The following is an 18,050-nucleotide window of genomic DNA, read 5'->3' as shown; positions in this document are numbered from 1 at the left end:
GCAATCACCCTACCTCCATTGACTGCAGTGGAGCCACAACAATTTAGACTAACAAAGGATCTAGCACTTAGGAAGCCGTGGGTTCAAAATGATATGAATAAATGCCATATAGGTGAACAGAGTGAGGTGCAGCTAGAAAGTTTGGTGGAGTTTGTGGATAATCAGTGAGTTAATAATTATTTTCTGCTTCCAAGGGACCCCTTCTGATCAAAATACAGAGATTCACTAATAGGTTCCAGATCAAGTACAGCCTGGACCTCCCTGGTCCAGCTCCCCTGGGACCTGACCAGTCCCAGACAAGGAAGTTTTCCAGATCAAGGAAGGTCTGGGCAGGTAGAGAGGGGGGAGGAGGCGCACCATCCTCTCTGCTGGGCTCCTCTCCCCAGCTACCTGCCACTGCTGCCCCGGCCCCCTGCCTGTGTCTGTCCTGCAGGTTCTGCAACCCCCTCAGCCCCAGGAGCTCTAGAGGCAGCCCTGTGGCCACTCATGGCCATGCCAGCTGTGAGCTCTGCAGCCCCTCCACCCTTCCTGGCCCTGCTGGCTGCAGGCTCAGTGGCCTCTCCACCCTGCAGACTCCAGTGGTCCTACCGTCTTCCCAGCCCTGCCAGCTGTGTGCTCTGCCCCGTCCCACTCCCCATGGGCTCCAGTGCCCCTGCTGGCTTCCCAGCCTGGCCAGCTGCAGGCTCTGGTGCCCACAGCCACCACCAACCTCCACGGATGTTTTCAGACCAGAGTCCTGAACCAGAGATTCAACCTGTGGTAAGTTTTGCCTCACCCTACCGCCAGGCAAGGCTGTCTATTAATGCAAGTTTATGGCTCTAGTAACATAGATATGAAAGAGTTAATTGTTCCCTGTAAAGCAAGCATCTTGTCCCATCCTCAGCCCTTTAATTAATAAGCAATACTTCGAATCAGTGTGGATGTTATCAGCATTCAATCACATTGGCACAAAATACAAGAAATACTACAAGGTTTCTTTGTTTTGCAAGAAAAAAGGCCAGCAAGCTCCAGAAAAGACAACACTTTGAACCATTCTCAAAACCTCTGGCTTGATCCTGACATGACAGTGGTGTAAATGAGATCAGTAGTAACGTCACTGAAGTCAGTGGCACTGCTGTAAAACTAAGCTTTAAGTCAGCCCCTCTGATTCTTCACACACAACTACTTCTAACTATCATATAATAGTTTCTAAACTGTGGGGCACACCCTCCTTGGGAGGCATAGATGAATATTTAGGGTGCATGGGGGGGGAGGAGAAGGAAGCGTCATCCTGTTCCATTTTCCCTCAAGCCCAGCTCCAGCCACAGCTCCTTTCTCAGCCCAGCTGTACCCTTATTCCCTCTTTGCTCTCAGGCCAGCTCTGCCTCTTCCCCCAGCTCCTCCCCAGTCCACAGTTCTGCCCCCAGGTCCTCTTCAGCCCAAGCTCCTCTGCTGAATCAACTGTGCAGAGGACAGATTCCATTACTGATAAGGGCAGGCACACAAAAAAATTTGGACAGGACTGCTATATATTCTCTTAAACAATGACCACATGGTAAAAATCATGTGTTTTAGTGGAGGGCATTTATTTACTACCTACCAGACTTCTTTACGCTCTTTAAAATACTGTACATAAGAAACATGTTATTTAAAAAGTTTTTATTACAGTGAAATTTTACATGAGTTTGCCGTATAAAGTGTCTTTGTTAAACATTTCTCTCTCCAGCGGGTCTTCTCTTCCTCTCGTCCTTAATGTGTCTTCGTCTTGGCAGACTATGTCCTGAGCCTAGGTTGGGTCACTTGTCTACCACACATCTTTTTTGTTGTATAATGGTTCTAAAAAAGAAGTAGAAATAGAGATCAAGAATTACAAAGATCAAACATAAAAATTCATACAGATAAAAAATAGATCACCTACCTCAGGATTCAGCCCTAAACCAGTAGGTCTTAAAATAGCCTAGTATCAGTACTCAGGGGTTAAAGGATTTGAACCTGGACTCGTTTCCTGCTTCTTTCTCTCCATCGTAGAAGCAAGGATTTCTTCACACTCCTTGGTATTGTTGACATCACATGTTTGTTTTCAATGTGGAAGCTTCTCCTCAGTGGTACACATTAAACCCCACTCTGTGGCTTCCAAGAGGGAAAGGATATATGGATTATATAGTGGAATGACATTTCTTTGTTTCTCATGTTTTGTTTTGTTTTTCCACTGATGAAGTACCTCAAAAGCTTACCTTATACAGTTAAGCAAAGGGGAATCCTCAGGGTTACCAGTTTTCAAATGTCCTGGGCTCTTACAGTTCACATCCCTACAAATACCAATACTTTTCTGAAAAGTAGGATAACCAAAAGGGAAGAACATTTTGTAACATGCACACCACATTCTACTTGAGGAGACAAACAGATCTTCACAAATCAGTCTGGATCTCAACTATATAACTCAATGCAAATGTATTCATACAGATGTGTAATACGATTTCCATTTTATATTACTTAGAGAAAAATGCCTGCTAAATAGAAATACAGGTTGCATCTCCTGGCAGGAGGGCAATCCAGGAGTGGCTGAGCTGAAGCAGTGGGCCAGGGCAGGGGCTGGGGCTGACAGCAAACTCCAGCAGCCCACAGCAGTGGGGCTGAAGCTGGCAGCAGCCCCCCAATAGCTCCTGGCAGCAAGGGTGTCATTTCAGGAGAGTAGGGGGGCAGCAGCTGTGTGCTCCAGGATGCGGCTTGCTTTTCATCCCGTTCCCCAGACTATCAGAGAGTGAGGGGAAAGTATTTGCTTTCCATGTGTGCCTCTCACACCTGATTGGTGAAGGGAGCTCACCAACCAGGTGTGAAAGGCATGCACGGAATGCAAGTACTTTCCCCTCACTCCTTAATGATCCAGGGAATGGGATGAAAAGCAAGCTGCATTCCGGAGCACACAGCTGCTGCCCCCACACTGCGTCCCGAAATGGCACCCTTGCCCGGCAGCTAGCGGCACTGGGACCGAGCCAGGGCAGCCCTGGAAGTGCAGAATCAGGACGGTGACAGCTTGTGGTAGCATGGGGCTGGAGCCAGAGTCCACAGGCTGCTGCAAGACAGGAGCCTGTGCTCTTGGCAGCCCGTGGCAGCACAGGGCCAGGGCTGGTGGCAACCCCAACAACATGAGCCCCAGACAGCCCACGGAAGCGAGGCCAGAGCCTGCAGGCTGCCGCAGGTCTGGGACCAGAGCCTGAACACTTGGCAGCCCCTGGCAGCCTGACCAGGGCCAGAGCACAGGCTACTGGAGCCCAGCAGGCAGTCTGGATGGGGCAGCAGCAGTGGTGCCAGCAATTCAGTAGGCAGCCCAGAGGAAGCTGGAGGTAGTCCCTGCCTTCCCTAATCGAGCTGGCAGAGTTGGCAGCTGGGGGCTGTGGCAGGGTACCTTCTCTAGTCCAGTAAATTCCCTGGTTTGAAAATGGTCAGGTCTTTGGGGTGCCAAATAAGAGAAGTCCAACCTGTATATTTTGCTTTTCAAATGCTATTACTTACATTCTTTTGAATGTTAGTTATCTTTAACTAGCTAAAGAATCACTAATGCCAAAACAGGACATCGAATTATAAATCTAATTGGTATATTTGACAGAATTTTCTGCATGAAGTTAACTTCTTTGGCTTCTTACTGTGAAGAGTTTCTTTATCTCATCAAATACCTTGTGCTTTTATGCAGAGGCCATGATATATTGAGAACAATTAAAGAGACTACACTTTGAAGTGTATACTATTTGCGGATACCATGCTTAGTAACTTGAGAACAGAGAAAATGGATAAGAAAGTAAGTCACTGATGTATTAAGTCCTGATGACTGAAGAAACTAAATAATTAAGGGCCTTGACCCCTTATGGGCCAGAATCTGTGCCACAAGAGGAAGAAAATATGGAAGAGTGAATACATCTATGACAGAATACTGACTTATGAACAGTTCAGATGGAGAACCTGTAGCACTAGGGGTATGTCTATAGTTCCAACTAGAGAGGCTAATGTAGGCATTCGAAATTGCAAATCAGGCCCGGGATTTAAATATCCTGTGCTTGATTTGCATGGTCCCGGCCGGTCGCCATTTTTTTTTTTTTTTTAATTTACAAGCCCGGACTAACTGCCCGCGTCTATACACAGCAGGGAAATGGGCGTTCGAAATAAAGCCCTAAATTGAACTACCTGTTATTCCTCCTGCAATGAGGTTTAACAGGTAGTTCAATTTAGGGGCTTTATTTCGAACGCCTGTTTCCCTGCCGCGTGTAGACATGGGCAGTTAGTCTGGGCTTGTAAATTTCAAAAATGGCAACCGGCCAGGAAGATGCAAATCAAGCGCAGGATATTTAAATCCCGGGATTGATTTGCAATTTCGAATGCCTACATTAGCCTCCCTAGTTCAAACAAGGGGGCTAGTGTAGACATACCCTAGGAATTTAAAGGGATTGGCAGCAAAGCTATGGCAGAGCAGGGATATAACCCTAAGGCATCCTAAGCATGAAAACCTGCAAGTGGATCTGCAGGGCTGCAGGGATGTGGTCATGCAGATCTGCTTGTGGGAGCTAGACAACCCTGACCATGTTTTCTTTCTTAATAACATACATCAAAAAATGAGCCAGCTGCTTCTAACACATGCCTTCATTTGAAGTGCAGGAAGTCTGACAAAACTATGCTGAAGGACACACCTCCATTCTAAAAAGTTGTCTCTATAGCAACAAAAATAGCCCGTGTGCTATTGGAGGTGAGGGATGGAGAGGAGAAAAGCATGAAAGCATAAGCCTGTCACTAGCTAGACAATGTCTTTCATTGCTGTATGGATTTTTAATTGCCATCACAACAGTCAGGGCCAGCTCTAGATTTTTTGCCACCCCAAGCAAAAACATTTTTGCCCCTCTGTCCCCCCCCGCCCCATACACACTTTTTTTGTTGGCTTTTATACATGTTTGCACTTTGCAAAGTTTTTTTTTGTTTTGCTTTGTTTTTGACTGTTTAAAATTTTTTAAAAATGAAAACAGAAAATTTGTAGTTAGTGAAATAAAACAATTTCCTACTAGTGTACTCATTTAATTTTAACAAAGTCATTCCTCGCTCCTGACCCACAGCCAGGCCAGCCATGGGCTCCCCCCACTAGCTGCCAGTGCACCTCACTCCCTGACCCACAGCCCCCACGGCCAAGCCAGCCATGGGCTCCCCACACCAGCTGCCAGTGGCCCTCACTCCCTGACCCACAGCCAGCCCAGCCCAGCCCTGCCAGTGCACCTCACTCCTGACCCACAGCCCTGCCAGTACCTCTCACTCCTGACCCACAGCCCTGGGCATCCCCGCCTCTCCCCGCCCCCGCTGCCGGGGGGCCAGTACCAAAAACGCCGACCTCTCCTGACAAATTCCCTCGGGGTTTCCCTTGAAGAGCTTGGTGGTCTGCTTGGCCTTGTGCTGGAGGTTGCTGATGAAGACGGGGAAGTAGCCAGCCTCTCAGAGGCGGCTCAGGCTGGCCCCGGGCTGGCCCCAGATCAGCAGCAGGTGCTGGAGTGTCTGGGGCAGGAGCTAGGGCTGGCAGGGGGGGCTGTTCCTCAGCCCCAGTGCCCGTCTGCTCCACCAGTACCTGCAACTTCTCCAGCGCCTGCAGGGCTTTGTCCAGCGCGGTCTCTGTGGCCGTGCTCAGGGCGCAGGGGCCCCGGCGGGTGCCCAGGCCCCCTGCAGCCACCATGGCCCTGGCCAAAGGAGAGACTGCATTTCCTGCATCGGGGCCATCCCCCCATGAACCCAGCCTGGCCCCCGTGGGCAGGGATGACCTGAAGTAGGCAGTGGAGCCAGGCAACAACAGGAGGCAGAGGGTTGCCAGCAGGCTCCGGGCGCGCAGAGTGCCAGCACTGCGCAGCGGGTAGTGACGTCTCCCACGATCCTTTAAAATCGGTGGGGCAGGGGTGGGCATTGCCGGGAGTGGCTGCTTACCTGGAAATGCCGCCCCTGGAAATGTGCTGCTGCAAGTACATGCTTGATTTGCTGATGCCTAGAGCCAGTCCTGACAACAGCACGGGAAAATGCAGTCCGAAAAGTTCTAAAGTCATTTTTGACACACCAGATAATTTAATATCTCTGTGCACAAACTCAGAAGAGATCTGATCTGCAGTCACTGCACAAAAGGCCCATGGATGTCAGTGAAAGCTTGGCATGACTAAGCTCAACAGGAGTAGGACCATAATGTAATGGTAATGCAATTTTACTACAGGATATCTCTGGAGGTATCATTACTATGAAAACCAAGTAGTAAATTGTAGATAATTAGACAAATTTTGCATCTGTCTGTTCAAGAATTGTTGATGTTTACTTGAGTGCATTTGTCATTCAAAGATACTCACTAGAGAATTCAGAAGAACAATTCTTGCCCTGAAGATATTATGAACTACTTGCTTATGAACAGAGTCTCTAACATCTGAAATTTGAAAAAACAACAAATAATCTAGTATCGCCTTAGAGACTAACAAAACATGTAGGTGGTATCATGAGCTTTCGTGGGCACAACCCATTTCTTCAGATGACTGGAGTATTGAAAGTCCAGATCCAAGAATAAATAAGGGAAGGGGGGAGGGGAAAAAAAAGAGAAAAAAGACAGAGAATAGATAGTTTAAGTAGTTATAAGAGGCTGATAAGAACAATTAGCATCTCCATTGTTTGTTTGTTTGTTTGTTTGTTTGTTTGTTTGTTTGTTTGTTTGTTTGGTGAAGTCATTAGGATGTGGAAGGTAGTGTCCCATTATCTCTGTTCATTCCATTCTGATAAGGATCAAACTTGTAAATGAAGTTAAGTTCCAGCCCTTCACTGTGTATTTGGCTTGTGGAAATTTGTTAGTTTTTAGGGTGCTATTAGATTATTTGTTGTTTAAGTTTTTCTAGTTACAGACTAACTCTGCTTCCACTGTGAAGCAACTGAAATTTGAACTATCAATTGGATTTTATTGGACATGGAGTTGACATGCTGTTGTTTTGGATTCCTGACTACACAAGTAAATAACTCTTGGAATCAAGATTGTAATGTGAATATTTTTTGTTTACAAAAAGTCTGCTTTTGACATGTGTTCGCCAACATTTTACTTTGAATTCAGCAGGTCTACAAATATTCCTGCCGGCAAACTCACTAGCTAGAACCCTACAGAAAGAAAACACAAAAGAAGTGTAAACACAAGTAAAACAAATAAAAAAAACTACCATTTGTTCTATGAAATGAAGAATAAGAGTGAATCAGTGATACTTCAGCAATGAGTGTTCAGTGTCCTCATTTATCCCTAATACTGTCACGCAGAACATTTAGGAAAATATCACATCTCCCTTCACACCCATTATTCTAACATCAATTACTATTAAATAAGGTTGCAAGAGCAACAAGAGGGAAAACAGTGAGAGAATCAGCTCAACATCTTAAATGTTTAAATACAAATGTGTGGGTATGTCTCAGTACTTATTATGAGTAAATTGGTATCACTGAGACTTGGCAAGATAAATCTCATGGCTTGAATATTGGTTAAAGTGGTATAGCTTATTCATAAAGGACAAGCACAAAAAAAGGGAGGAGATATTGTAGTATACATCAAGAATATATATATGTCTTGTGAGGTCCAGAAGGAAGTAAAAGGCAGACCAGTTGAAAGTCTTTGGGAGAAGATGAAAAGGTGTGGGAAGAACTAAAGGGGCAACATCATGATAGTTTCAATGAAAGACCACCAGATAAGGAGTAGGAGGAGAATTTTTAGAACAAATAATATAACTATAATAGAACTATATATATATAAATAAAAGAGCTGGTGGTAATGGGAGACAACTGATGAAAAAGTAGTATGGCAAAACACAAGATCTCCTTTACGTTTTTTGACTGTATTGGGGATAACTTCCTCAGTTACTTCTTACATCTTCTGAAACTAGAACTGCCATTTTACACTGGATTCTGACTAAGAGGGAAAAATTGGTTGCAAATCTGAAGACAATTCGGATAGAAATGATAGATATCATGATTTTAAGGAAAGGAAGGAGTGAATGCAGAAGAAAGGGCTCAATGAACTTAAAAAAGCATACTTCAATGTACTCAAAGGAGGTAGGTAAGGCCTCACAAGGAAAAAAATCTAGGGGTTAAAAAGAAGTTTAGGAGAGCTAGCAGTTTCTCAGGGAGAAAACATTAAAGGTATGAGAGACTGACAGTTTCCTGAATGAACATTATTGTATTCAGTTAAATCTGACTGAAAAAGTGTTAACATCTTTGGGTTCCTTTGTAATAAAATGACAATTGTGCATGTGTTATTGTGGAAGTGTATGCATTTCCATGGGAAAGGTAAATACAAGAATGGCGGAGGGCAATTAGGCCAGTTCACTCAGGTTGACACTAGTTGTATTTTGTTGCTTCCTGAGCAGGTGTACATTATAGTAAAATGATTTGTCAATATTTAATTTTAGGTTATAGAATAATTTTTCCTCGCTTTTTCACTTCAACAATTTAATCTTGAATGTAGCTCTAGAAAAATATAAAGAAATGTTGCATTGGTAGAGCAAAACTAGTTGCAACACTTCAGTATATACCATGATTAACCTAAGAGGAAAGTGAGGCTTACCAAAAATAAAAACCATGTTTGACAAGTAATGAGTTAGATCCCTCATAATGCATTTACATTCTAGGGCAAATAATAAAAAAAGCAACTGAAAACTTGCCAGAGTAATAAACAGCCCCTAGCCTATTGAAATTATATGCACACTGAATTTCAAAAGTCTTGGTGAAAATATTTAGACTATTTTATCTCTATTAGAAAAATAGAGTGCCCTAGCACTGGGTATTCTTAAAATAGTAAACACCGTTTTTTTCTACTTCTCAGATAAGTCTTTGCATGGGGGATACAGATGCTCTTTTCTACACAGAGCATGCCACTTAAGGTGCCATACCTAAAAAGCAGGCAATGAAAGACACCTCAGTGGCTAAGTGATGACCATTTAAGAGGGAAATCCTGTTAAAGGGACATTGTGACTGAAAAGGCTACAAAGTATCTCACTGTGATTTTTGAAAAGTTTTTACAATAGGAAGGGAACAATCACTTCCAAAATGAAAGTTGCTGTTGCATTTCAAATATCATATCCCAGGCACATTGGCCCAACTACAAACTCTTTGTGCAAGGATCTGGAACATTGCTATAAGTAATTATGACATCAACAGACATATGTGAGACTACAGTGTGAATAGAATTTTTACTGATTTCCAGAGGGTGTGTTGGACTAGCAAATCTCCTAAAGCCATGCTCATCTTTGAGCTTACTAGTCATACAACCAATAATATCAGCTGCAATAAACCTTGGCTTCACATTCCTTTACCAATCAATACCTTGCTGAATCAACAGTATGGAGCTGGCAGAATGAATAAACAAATGGCACAGTGATTCCACTGCCATAACTAACACAGTGATGTAGGGTGTTTTTGAGAATGGGTCTAGAAAGGTGCGGCCAGCCCTTGAGTAATCCCTGGCAACCTTATACAGCACCACAGGTGCAGCCCACATTAATTTTCACAAGGGGAACAGATGTCATTTTAACCATGCAGGGCTATCTAATATTAAGATAAGCTAACACACTATTAGCAACACACCATGCCCCCTTCAGTCAGGTTTCACAACAGGAATCACTATAACAGTTCACAAGGATAAGAACATAAGAACAGCCATACTGGGTCAGACCAAAGGTCCATCTAGCCCAGCATCCTCTCTGCCAACAGTGGTCAATGCCAGATGCCCCAGAGGGAGTAAACAGAATAGGTAGTCAGCACATGATCCCTCTTCTGTCATCCATTTCCAGACAAATAGAGACTAGGGGCACCATTCCTAGCCATCCTGGCTAATAGCCATTGATGGACCTAATCTCCATGAATTTATCTAGCTCTTTTTTGAACCCTGTTAAAGTCCTAGTCTTCACAACATCTTCTGGCAAGGAGTTCCACAGGTTGACTATGCTTTACATGAAGAAAATTTCTTTTTGGTTTGCTTTAAACCTTCTACCTATTAGTTTCATTTGGTGACCCCTAGTTCTTATATTATAGGAACAAGTAAATAACTTTTCCTTATTTAACTTTTCCACACCAAACATGGGTCCAGGTTTAGGGTTCACAAAACATACAGCAAACACTCAAAATCTCTGAAATCAGGTCAGGCTTGTCTCTGGGTGCCAGAGAGAGTGACTTCCATTTACTACTGCTTGCCTAACTTCTTGTCCTGCCTGTAAGCAGGGCAGGAACTTCTTGATTATCCTAGGCTATAAGGTTCCAGCCTGTTGCTTAAAAGGATAGTATTTTCTTCCTCCAAACCCAGTTTCCTAGGCCACAAATAAAATTGGGCAAATAATTCATAACAAATAATTTGATTATTTCTCTTGTTTTGGTGCATGAGCCGTGTGAGAGCAGAACACACTTTTCTTTCATTTTTTGTTCAGAATTATGTGCCAAATTATTTCTGCTAATAATTCTTATGAACTGACACAATTCAATATTTCTACTCTCTGAGGTATATTGATTAGACACTTAGGGCAACATGGAATGTTTCTGTTGCCTAATTGGATGCACATATTTCTTAGAACTAGGTTTCCAATCTTTAATCTGAACCTACACATTTGACATTCACTTTCTATTAATATTCTTCAGTACTTACTTTAAAGTCCCTCTCTGGGTTTCTGCCAGTAAAGTCTCATTTTAGCATATTCATAGAATGTGGCTATAAAAATGACACCAACAGTGTCCAATTTCAATTACTACAAATATATTTCAATAAAAACACATTTTTGCATCACTCCCATAGTGTGGTAGTTGGGGTGGCAGTGGGATTTTAACAGCATTACAGTATTATTTTAGCAAGATACATTTGTTAGTATTTGGACAGTGCTGTAAATCTGTAAACCATTTTCTCTGTATAATGCTAAGTATGATTAAAGCATAACAATATTGATAGTGTTGAGGAAGGTTACAAAAACATTAGAGCCTCAATTCAGGAAAACACTTGAACACATGATTAACTTTAAAGCATGTGGTAAAATCTCACCGCTAAACATGTGGGAAGTATTTTCCTTAATAAAGATACTTTTCTGAGAGTAGGTGAGACTGGATTTTAAGCCTGTCAGCGTTGACAGTGTTCCTCAGAATACATCACTTTAGGAAGAGGATAGCTCAGATTCATCTCTGGTGTAGTTCATTGAAATGTGATGTCATGTCTTTAGAACAATAACATACATATATTTGTTCACATTATTTGCTCATACATATATATATTGTACAAAGGAAATTATATTTTGCAATGGTATTTATAATATTCAGATACTACTGCAGTAAGAGCCATACAAAGACAGGTTGGATTTCCCTGGTCTGGCAACCTCAGGAACTGATCCATTGCGAATGAGGGAATTTGCCAGATCTGGGGAGGTCCCCTGCCACCAGCCTCCCAGCCCACTGCCCCTCCTTGTGGCTGGCTCTGCTCCAGCCCCACTGCCACTGGGCTGCAGTACTGCTGCTGCCCTGCCTGGCCAGGGCTCCCAGGGGAAATGGTTTGGCAGTCCCACTGTTGCCCAATCTGGCCAGAGCTCCTCAGGGGTGGGGCTCACCAGCTGCTGCCCTGCCTGGCTGGTGCTCCCCAGGAACAGAGCTCACCGGTCCCCCAATTGCCCTGCCCAGCTGGGGCTCTCTGGGGACAGGGTTCCTGGCCAGCGCTGGCCCTGCTGGTGGGGCTCCCCGCTGCTGGACTCCCAGCTGGCTCACACTCCCAGCACTGTGGCTCTCTGGTCCAGCAAAATCCATGTTCCTTCCAGACCATGGATGTTGCCGAACCAGAGAGTCCCAGATATAGGTTTAACCTGTATTTAGCCTATATTTAGATAGACTAGTATGATTATTAGGATTCAGTACATAAATTGGACAGGATATATTAACTGTAAAAAAGTACAGCTCTCTGATGGCATAACCATCTTTTCAGAGTAATGTATTAAAATTAAGTTAGATGTTCATGTGATGTACACGTGCAATTCTTACTGATGTCAGAGAACTGATATGCAGTCTGAATCCATAATGTGACAATTGATTTACTTACATGTACCAGTCAAAAGCAACCAGTAAACTATATAATACCGGTTGCAAGTGTTGCTCCACACTCTACACTGTTTTTTAAATAAAAATGAAATAACACTGAGTTAAATTTATTTCAACATGTGTCATGGATTTACTACTATTCATAAGAATCAAAGTGGCATCTGATGGTGCAGAAAAGATTCAAATTCAGATAAAAACAAAAGATATGTCTCAACAGAACAAACCATTATTTAACTCAGGGGGGAGCAAAATACAGCCTGCAAACAAGCTAATATATAAACAAAACACCTTATAAAAAGCAGAGTATGTGGAAACCAGCCCATAGCTATGTCTAGTCTGTAAAACCAACACTTACATGGCAAATAACTCAAACTCTTGCTGACCTTGGCAACATTATGAGGGTAATATTTTGGTAAGGATTAACTGTCCCTAAACTGTTTCGGGCAAGCGTGCTCTGCACCATCATCAGCAATATAGATCTGCTTAGCATATTTCTTTCCAAACATCGATCATGAGCAATGCAATGAAAATTCCAGTTTGCATTCAACTTTCATTTCCCTATGTAGTCTTTTCACAATATCCTATGGGACTGAACTGAGGATTCTCTCTTCCCTCTCTCTCTCTTTATAGGATTTCCTTTCAAGGTGCCAGTGCAATGGAACAATCAGTAGTGAAATGACACGATTTAAGAAGAAATAGTGCATTTTAACCTGGGTATTATAAAGTATTGTGCCAGGCCTCCTGACCACAGAGAGTGGCATCAACAAGCTGCATACTCTCCTGCAGTAGACACCTGTACTCGGCAGTGATAATAACTTGTTCTTAACTATGAGGCTTTGTCTACACTGCCAGCTTTTGCAGGCAGAGAGTATGCAAGTGAAGTGCTAATTAGCATTTTGTCAACTTCATTTGCATAATTCATTTACGCCAGTTTTGCGCAAAAACAAGCAGTGTGAAAGGCATAAGTATCTTGTGCAAAAAGGGGGTTTTGCGCAAAAAGGAAACATCTACACTGCTTGTTTTTTCACAAAAACCCCTTGCGCAAAAATGGCGCAAATAGATTATGCAAATGAAGCATGACAAAATGCTAATCAGCACTTCATTTGCATACTCTCTGCCAGCAAAAGCCGGTAGTGTAGACAAAGCCTAACATATAAAAGCCTTTTCTCATTTGCGTAAGCATTTAAGGCTAGAGCAATCATTTTTATGGTGGAAATAAAAGATTTTGTATGCCTTGGGCAAAGGAAGTCCCTTTTCCTTGTCCCATGAAATTCCACTCAATTTTGCTGATATAGAAACTATTAAAATGACCCTTCTCCTCACATTCCTGAAGGACATGTTAGCACTCTGTCAAAACAACAACTAAGCACATCAACATACCTAAGTGCTGGGCTTATGCTGCTGCCAAAGAAGCAGGAAGAGAGACAGCAGCAGCCTCCTCTGTACCTGGGAGCTGCCAGAGCTGTTGTGAAGGTGGTGAGAGAAGGAGAGATAAGAGCTAGGGTGGAGCTGAGAAGCTGGGCCCTTTCTTGTCCCAAGTAATCACAGGGTTGCTCAGGCTGGGGAGGGGCCAGCTGCCACCACCCCATACACATTCAAGTTAGCTTATCTTTGGATGTTTCAGTGCTTCATTGCAAGAGCAGATGAGCTAAAGAATGACCACCCGGGATTTTCCCCTGCTGTCAGGAAACAAACCTGGGGTGTGTCAGGGATGATCCCCACTCTGGCACTCCAATGGTATGTCTGAACTACATGGCTCCGTTGACGGAGCCATGTAGATTAGTGTACAGGCAGTCCCCGAGTTATGCGGATCCGACTTATGTCGTATTCGCAGTTACGAACGGGGCTTTTCTCGCCCCGGAGGTCGGGAGCAGCGGGACGCCCAGATGCGCCACAGTCCCGCCGCCCGCATCCTCTGGGGCAAGAAAAGCTGCTCCGCGTCTCCCTGGTCTGCTGGTCTTCCTGGGTCAGCAGACCAGGGAGACGGGGAGCAAAGCCTCGGAGGACGCCGGCTGCGGGACAGCCGCGGCACGTCTGGGCTGTCCCACTGCCCACGTGCTCCGCGGCTTTGCTCCGCGTCTCCCAGGTCTGCTGGGGGGAGCCCCAAGGATTTTTCCCTGCTGTCAGGAAACAAACCTGGGGTGTGTCAGGGCTGATCCACACTCTGGCACTCCAATGGTATGTCTGAACTACATGGCGTCTCAGTCCCACCGCCTGCGACTCCCTGGTCTGCTGGCGGGGGGGGGGGGAGCAGGCTTTTCTCAGGATGCCTGTGGTAGAGCAGCTGGGGTGCTGCCGGTTGGTCCCGCAGCGCCGCTCTCGGCGCTACTAGACCAATCTGGCAGCACCCCAGCTGCTCTGCCCCAGGCATCCTGATTCAGCCTCTGCTGGTCAGTTTCAGCAGCGGCTGAATCAGGACGCCCGGGGCAGAGCAGCTGGGGTGCTGCTGGGTTGGTCCAGTAGCGCCGCTCCTCGGCGCTACTGGAGCAACCCAGCAGCACCCCAGCTGCTCTGCCCCAGGCGTCCCCAAGTCAGCCGCTGCTGAAACTGACCAGCGGCTGACTACAGGAAGCCCGAGGCAGAGTTGCTCTGCCCCGGGCTTCCTGTAGTCAGCCGCTGGTCAGTTTCAGCAGCGGCTGAATCTGGACGCCAGTTCCAACTTACATACAGATTCAACTTAAGAACAAACCTACAGTCCCTATCTTGTACGTAACCCGGGGACTGCCTGTACTCGAAAAAGGGAAATGAAGTGGCCATTTAAATAATCGCCGCTTCATTTACATCAAAATGGCTGCTGCGCTGAGCCGATCAGCTGTTGGCAGCACAGCACGGTAGTCTGGACGCTCCACGGTCGACAAGGTCATTCCACAATGCATAACAGGGCGGTCGACAAGGGCTTCCCTTGTCAACCGCGGAGCGTCCAGACTACCGCGCTGTGCCGCCAAACAGCTGATCGGCACAGCGCGGCAGCCATTTTGATGTAAATGAAGCGGCAATTATTTAAATGGCCGCTTCATTTCCCTTTTTCGAGTACACTAATCTACATGGCTACGTCAACGGAGCCATGTAGTCAAGACATACCCAAGTGCAGAAGGTGGGGGCCTGCAAAAGACCTTAAAAATATCTTGCCTCTACAGGCTCTGCTTACAAAAACTCCCCAGAGTCACAGATTTACTGACTTTGGGGGGTAGCTGCCACCATTAAGTGACTTACCCTAAAAAACAGGGGAGGGGAACACTCGAAAACCCTTCAGGGGTACCGTAAGCTCTTTTATCACAAGAGAGCTTGAAAAACAATAGAAGAGCAAAACAAACTGCAGTCTCCTGTAGCTGACTGCTCAATCTGGGCAGGCAAACACATATACAAAGACTCATAAGAATCAAATCATCACCTTAAAAAGGAGATTTGTATTGACAAAACAAAAGATATATGTGATAAAGCTACTTGATTGCTAGGTGTTACAGATCAACTAAGTAAAACAAATTAAAACACAGAACAGTTCAAACTAAACCATAAAAATATAGAAAAATACCCTGATTGCAACTAGATACACTATTTCCTTTTATTTACTCACAATCCCTTCCTGGTTCAGTCCACTTCCATGCCACAAATTCCTTGGAGGCATGGTAATCTTGCATAGGTTTAAATCATTCTGTCTCTCTCAACTCCTGGCTTAACTTCTCCACATAAAGCAAGGAGGCAAGATATCTTATACAATTCATATTTCAACACTCTATCCCCATTGGTTCTTCTGGCTCCCTGCCAATAACTTTGCTAGCTATCTGAATTTAACCCCTTAGTCACCAGGTGCTGGCCAACATTCCTCCTATCCATCACAAGGTATGGCACCACAAACATGGCTTAAATTACCCTTAAAACTTTCCCATTTTTTCCAGCTCAACAATTTTTGGGGAAATGGCAGGGCCCCAGAATGGCCATCTATTCTTCCATTTAGTCCCACTTGTCTGTGAGAGACTTTCCTTTGACTATGATGGGCTTTGGGTCAGGTTACCAGGTAAAGTCATACAGACTGTTACACACAAATGTTGATTCTTCTACAGCGTGGCAATTGCACTTTTTAATTTTAGGACTTTCCCCCAGAACACCTTTTAAAGAGCTGCTAGCCTTTTACATGCGCAGATACAAACAAATACTGCCCTAAACAGCCAGCCATTTTATAGCTGTGTATCTACTGTACTGTACGTTCCCCTTCTCTTCCAACTGCCAAGTCATCTTAGCTCCTGTTTCCTTACTCTTTAATATTTCTGAGGGTGGCAGAGTCTTACAAATTTGAGTACCTTCAGTGAATGTCCTGGAGGTGATGTTTATAGTCTCAAATCCTTAGAGCTACACCCTAGGAACCTCCTTCTAATCCTTTGTATTTATTCATAACTCTGCATAAACTATTCAGTGCACATAAATAAAACCAAACCAAGATTTGGCTGACAAAATTTGTTTGCTATGCTACTAACATATATCATTTAATTTATACTCTTGATAGTGGTTCTTTTTAAAGATATAGACCAAAGTGGTAATTCAGAAATTGTTTAAATAAATAGACTGAGCTACGTTGGGGCTACTATTTCTTGTTTAAGTGACTCTGGGCTATTGATTCAGTAAACATCTGGCAATTCTACTTTTGCTGATTTTTCTCAGCCCAGATGAAACCGTGGAGTTAGCCATTGCTTTAGCTCATATTTGGAGTGTTGTTTGTTTTTCAATAATGTATTCACTTTTAAACATTTCTGGATGTTTAATTAACTAACTATCTATCTCATTCTCCTCTTCACAATTTGGACCATAAGACATTTTAAAAATAACAATAATTGCAAAGCTAAGCAGCTTTTCAAGCAGATTTTATTTATCTCTACTAAAGATAGTGTACAAAGTATCAAACTTGTGTTAAGGCTCCAAAACTGACACTTCAAGATTGGAAATATCTTGCTGTTGGTTGTTCTAAATTTATACATAAACTTAAAATATGGCTTTAATTAGTATTTGTTATATTTTTTTCTGTACGTAAGAATTAGGAACACGGTTCCTGTCAGTTAATTTCTAAGTAATGGCATGGTTCCATGGCTTGCTAGTCTTTTTTCCATGAATCTCATTCTTGGAAATAAATCATCCACATTTGCTGAAACTTTAAAAAAAATCCACTTCAGGTAAGCACCTGGCATGGAAAAATTCATCCCAAATGGTTAAAATTTAGTAACTATATAAGCAATTGAAAACAAAGTCTTATAAGAGTTAGTGTTGGGCAGTGATTGCTGTAGGCAAAGTTACCAACACTAATATAGTCTGTGAAGATAAAGCTTTTATTTTTCAGTATTGCAGTCAGCCTATTTTTAGGGTAAGAAAAGAGACCTGCACACTCAGACACCTAAAATTAGGCACTTAAATCCATATTTAAGCATATAAGTTAAAGTGGTCTGACTTTTAGATTTGCTGAGCACATTCAATTCCTGCTCAAATGGAGATGGAGGGTCTCATTAGCATTAAAAAAATCAGGCCACTTTTGTTTAGGTGCTAAAATATGGACTGAGAAGCATAATTTTATGCACTTAAGTTTGCAAAGTTTGACCTTGACATTTTGGAGTGATCCGTAAAATTCCGGTCAAAAAAAGTTTGTTATATATGCCATACTAGCTTGATGTAAATATGGAAAAGATGCATTTATCAATACAAATACGTGTTAATATGATTTAAAGTGTTACAGTTATTTAGCCACTATCCTGCCCCATAAGAAAACAGACTAGCTTTATTATATATATATATACACACACACGCACATATAAACAAAGAGGTAATGTAAACACAAAGTATCAGTGCTAGTAGCTAAAGAGTTTTCCGTCATTACTTTATATTCTTTGTTTCCATCCTAAAGCACTTTCATTGGCCACTGCAGGAGATGAGCTTTGTTTCATTTTGCAATTTGCAGCAGTGTAATAGTTCTGAATGATGAGGCTAATTTGTTTAATCTCCAAGTT

The 18,050-nt window shown here is 43.4% G+C and overlaps 1 long non-coding RNA gene across 1 annotated transcript; it reads right to left on the bottom strand.

The window, feature by feature from the left end:
- Positions 1 to 1,652: 1,652 nt before the first annotated feature.
- Positions 1,653 to 15,831, bottom strand: LOC142826522 (uncharacterized). The gene is made up of 4 exons (XR_012900714.1): positions 15,638 to 15,831; positions 2,214 to 2,288; positions 1,898 to 2,109; positions 1,653 to 1,815 (listed from the first exon to the last, which is right to left on the bottom strand). It is a non-coding gene; the product is annotated as an uncharacterized LOC142826522 (long non-coding RNA).
- Between the last annotated feature and the right edge of the window lie 2,219 nt (positions 15,832 to 18,050).

Source organism: Pelodiscus sinensis, chromosome 1 (assembly GCF_049634645.1).
Source record: "Pelodiscus sinensis isolate JC-2024 chromosome 1, ASM4963464v1, whole genome shotgun sequence".
Classification (NCBI taxonomy): Eukaryota; Metazoa; Chordata; order Testudines; family Trionychidae; genus Pelodiscus; species Pelodiscus sinensis.
The sequence above is the reverse complement of the archived record's forward strand: the minus strand, read 5'-3'. Positions and strand labels throughout refer to the sequence as shown.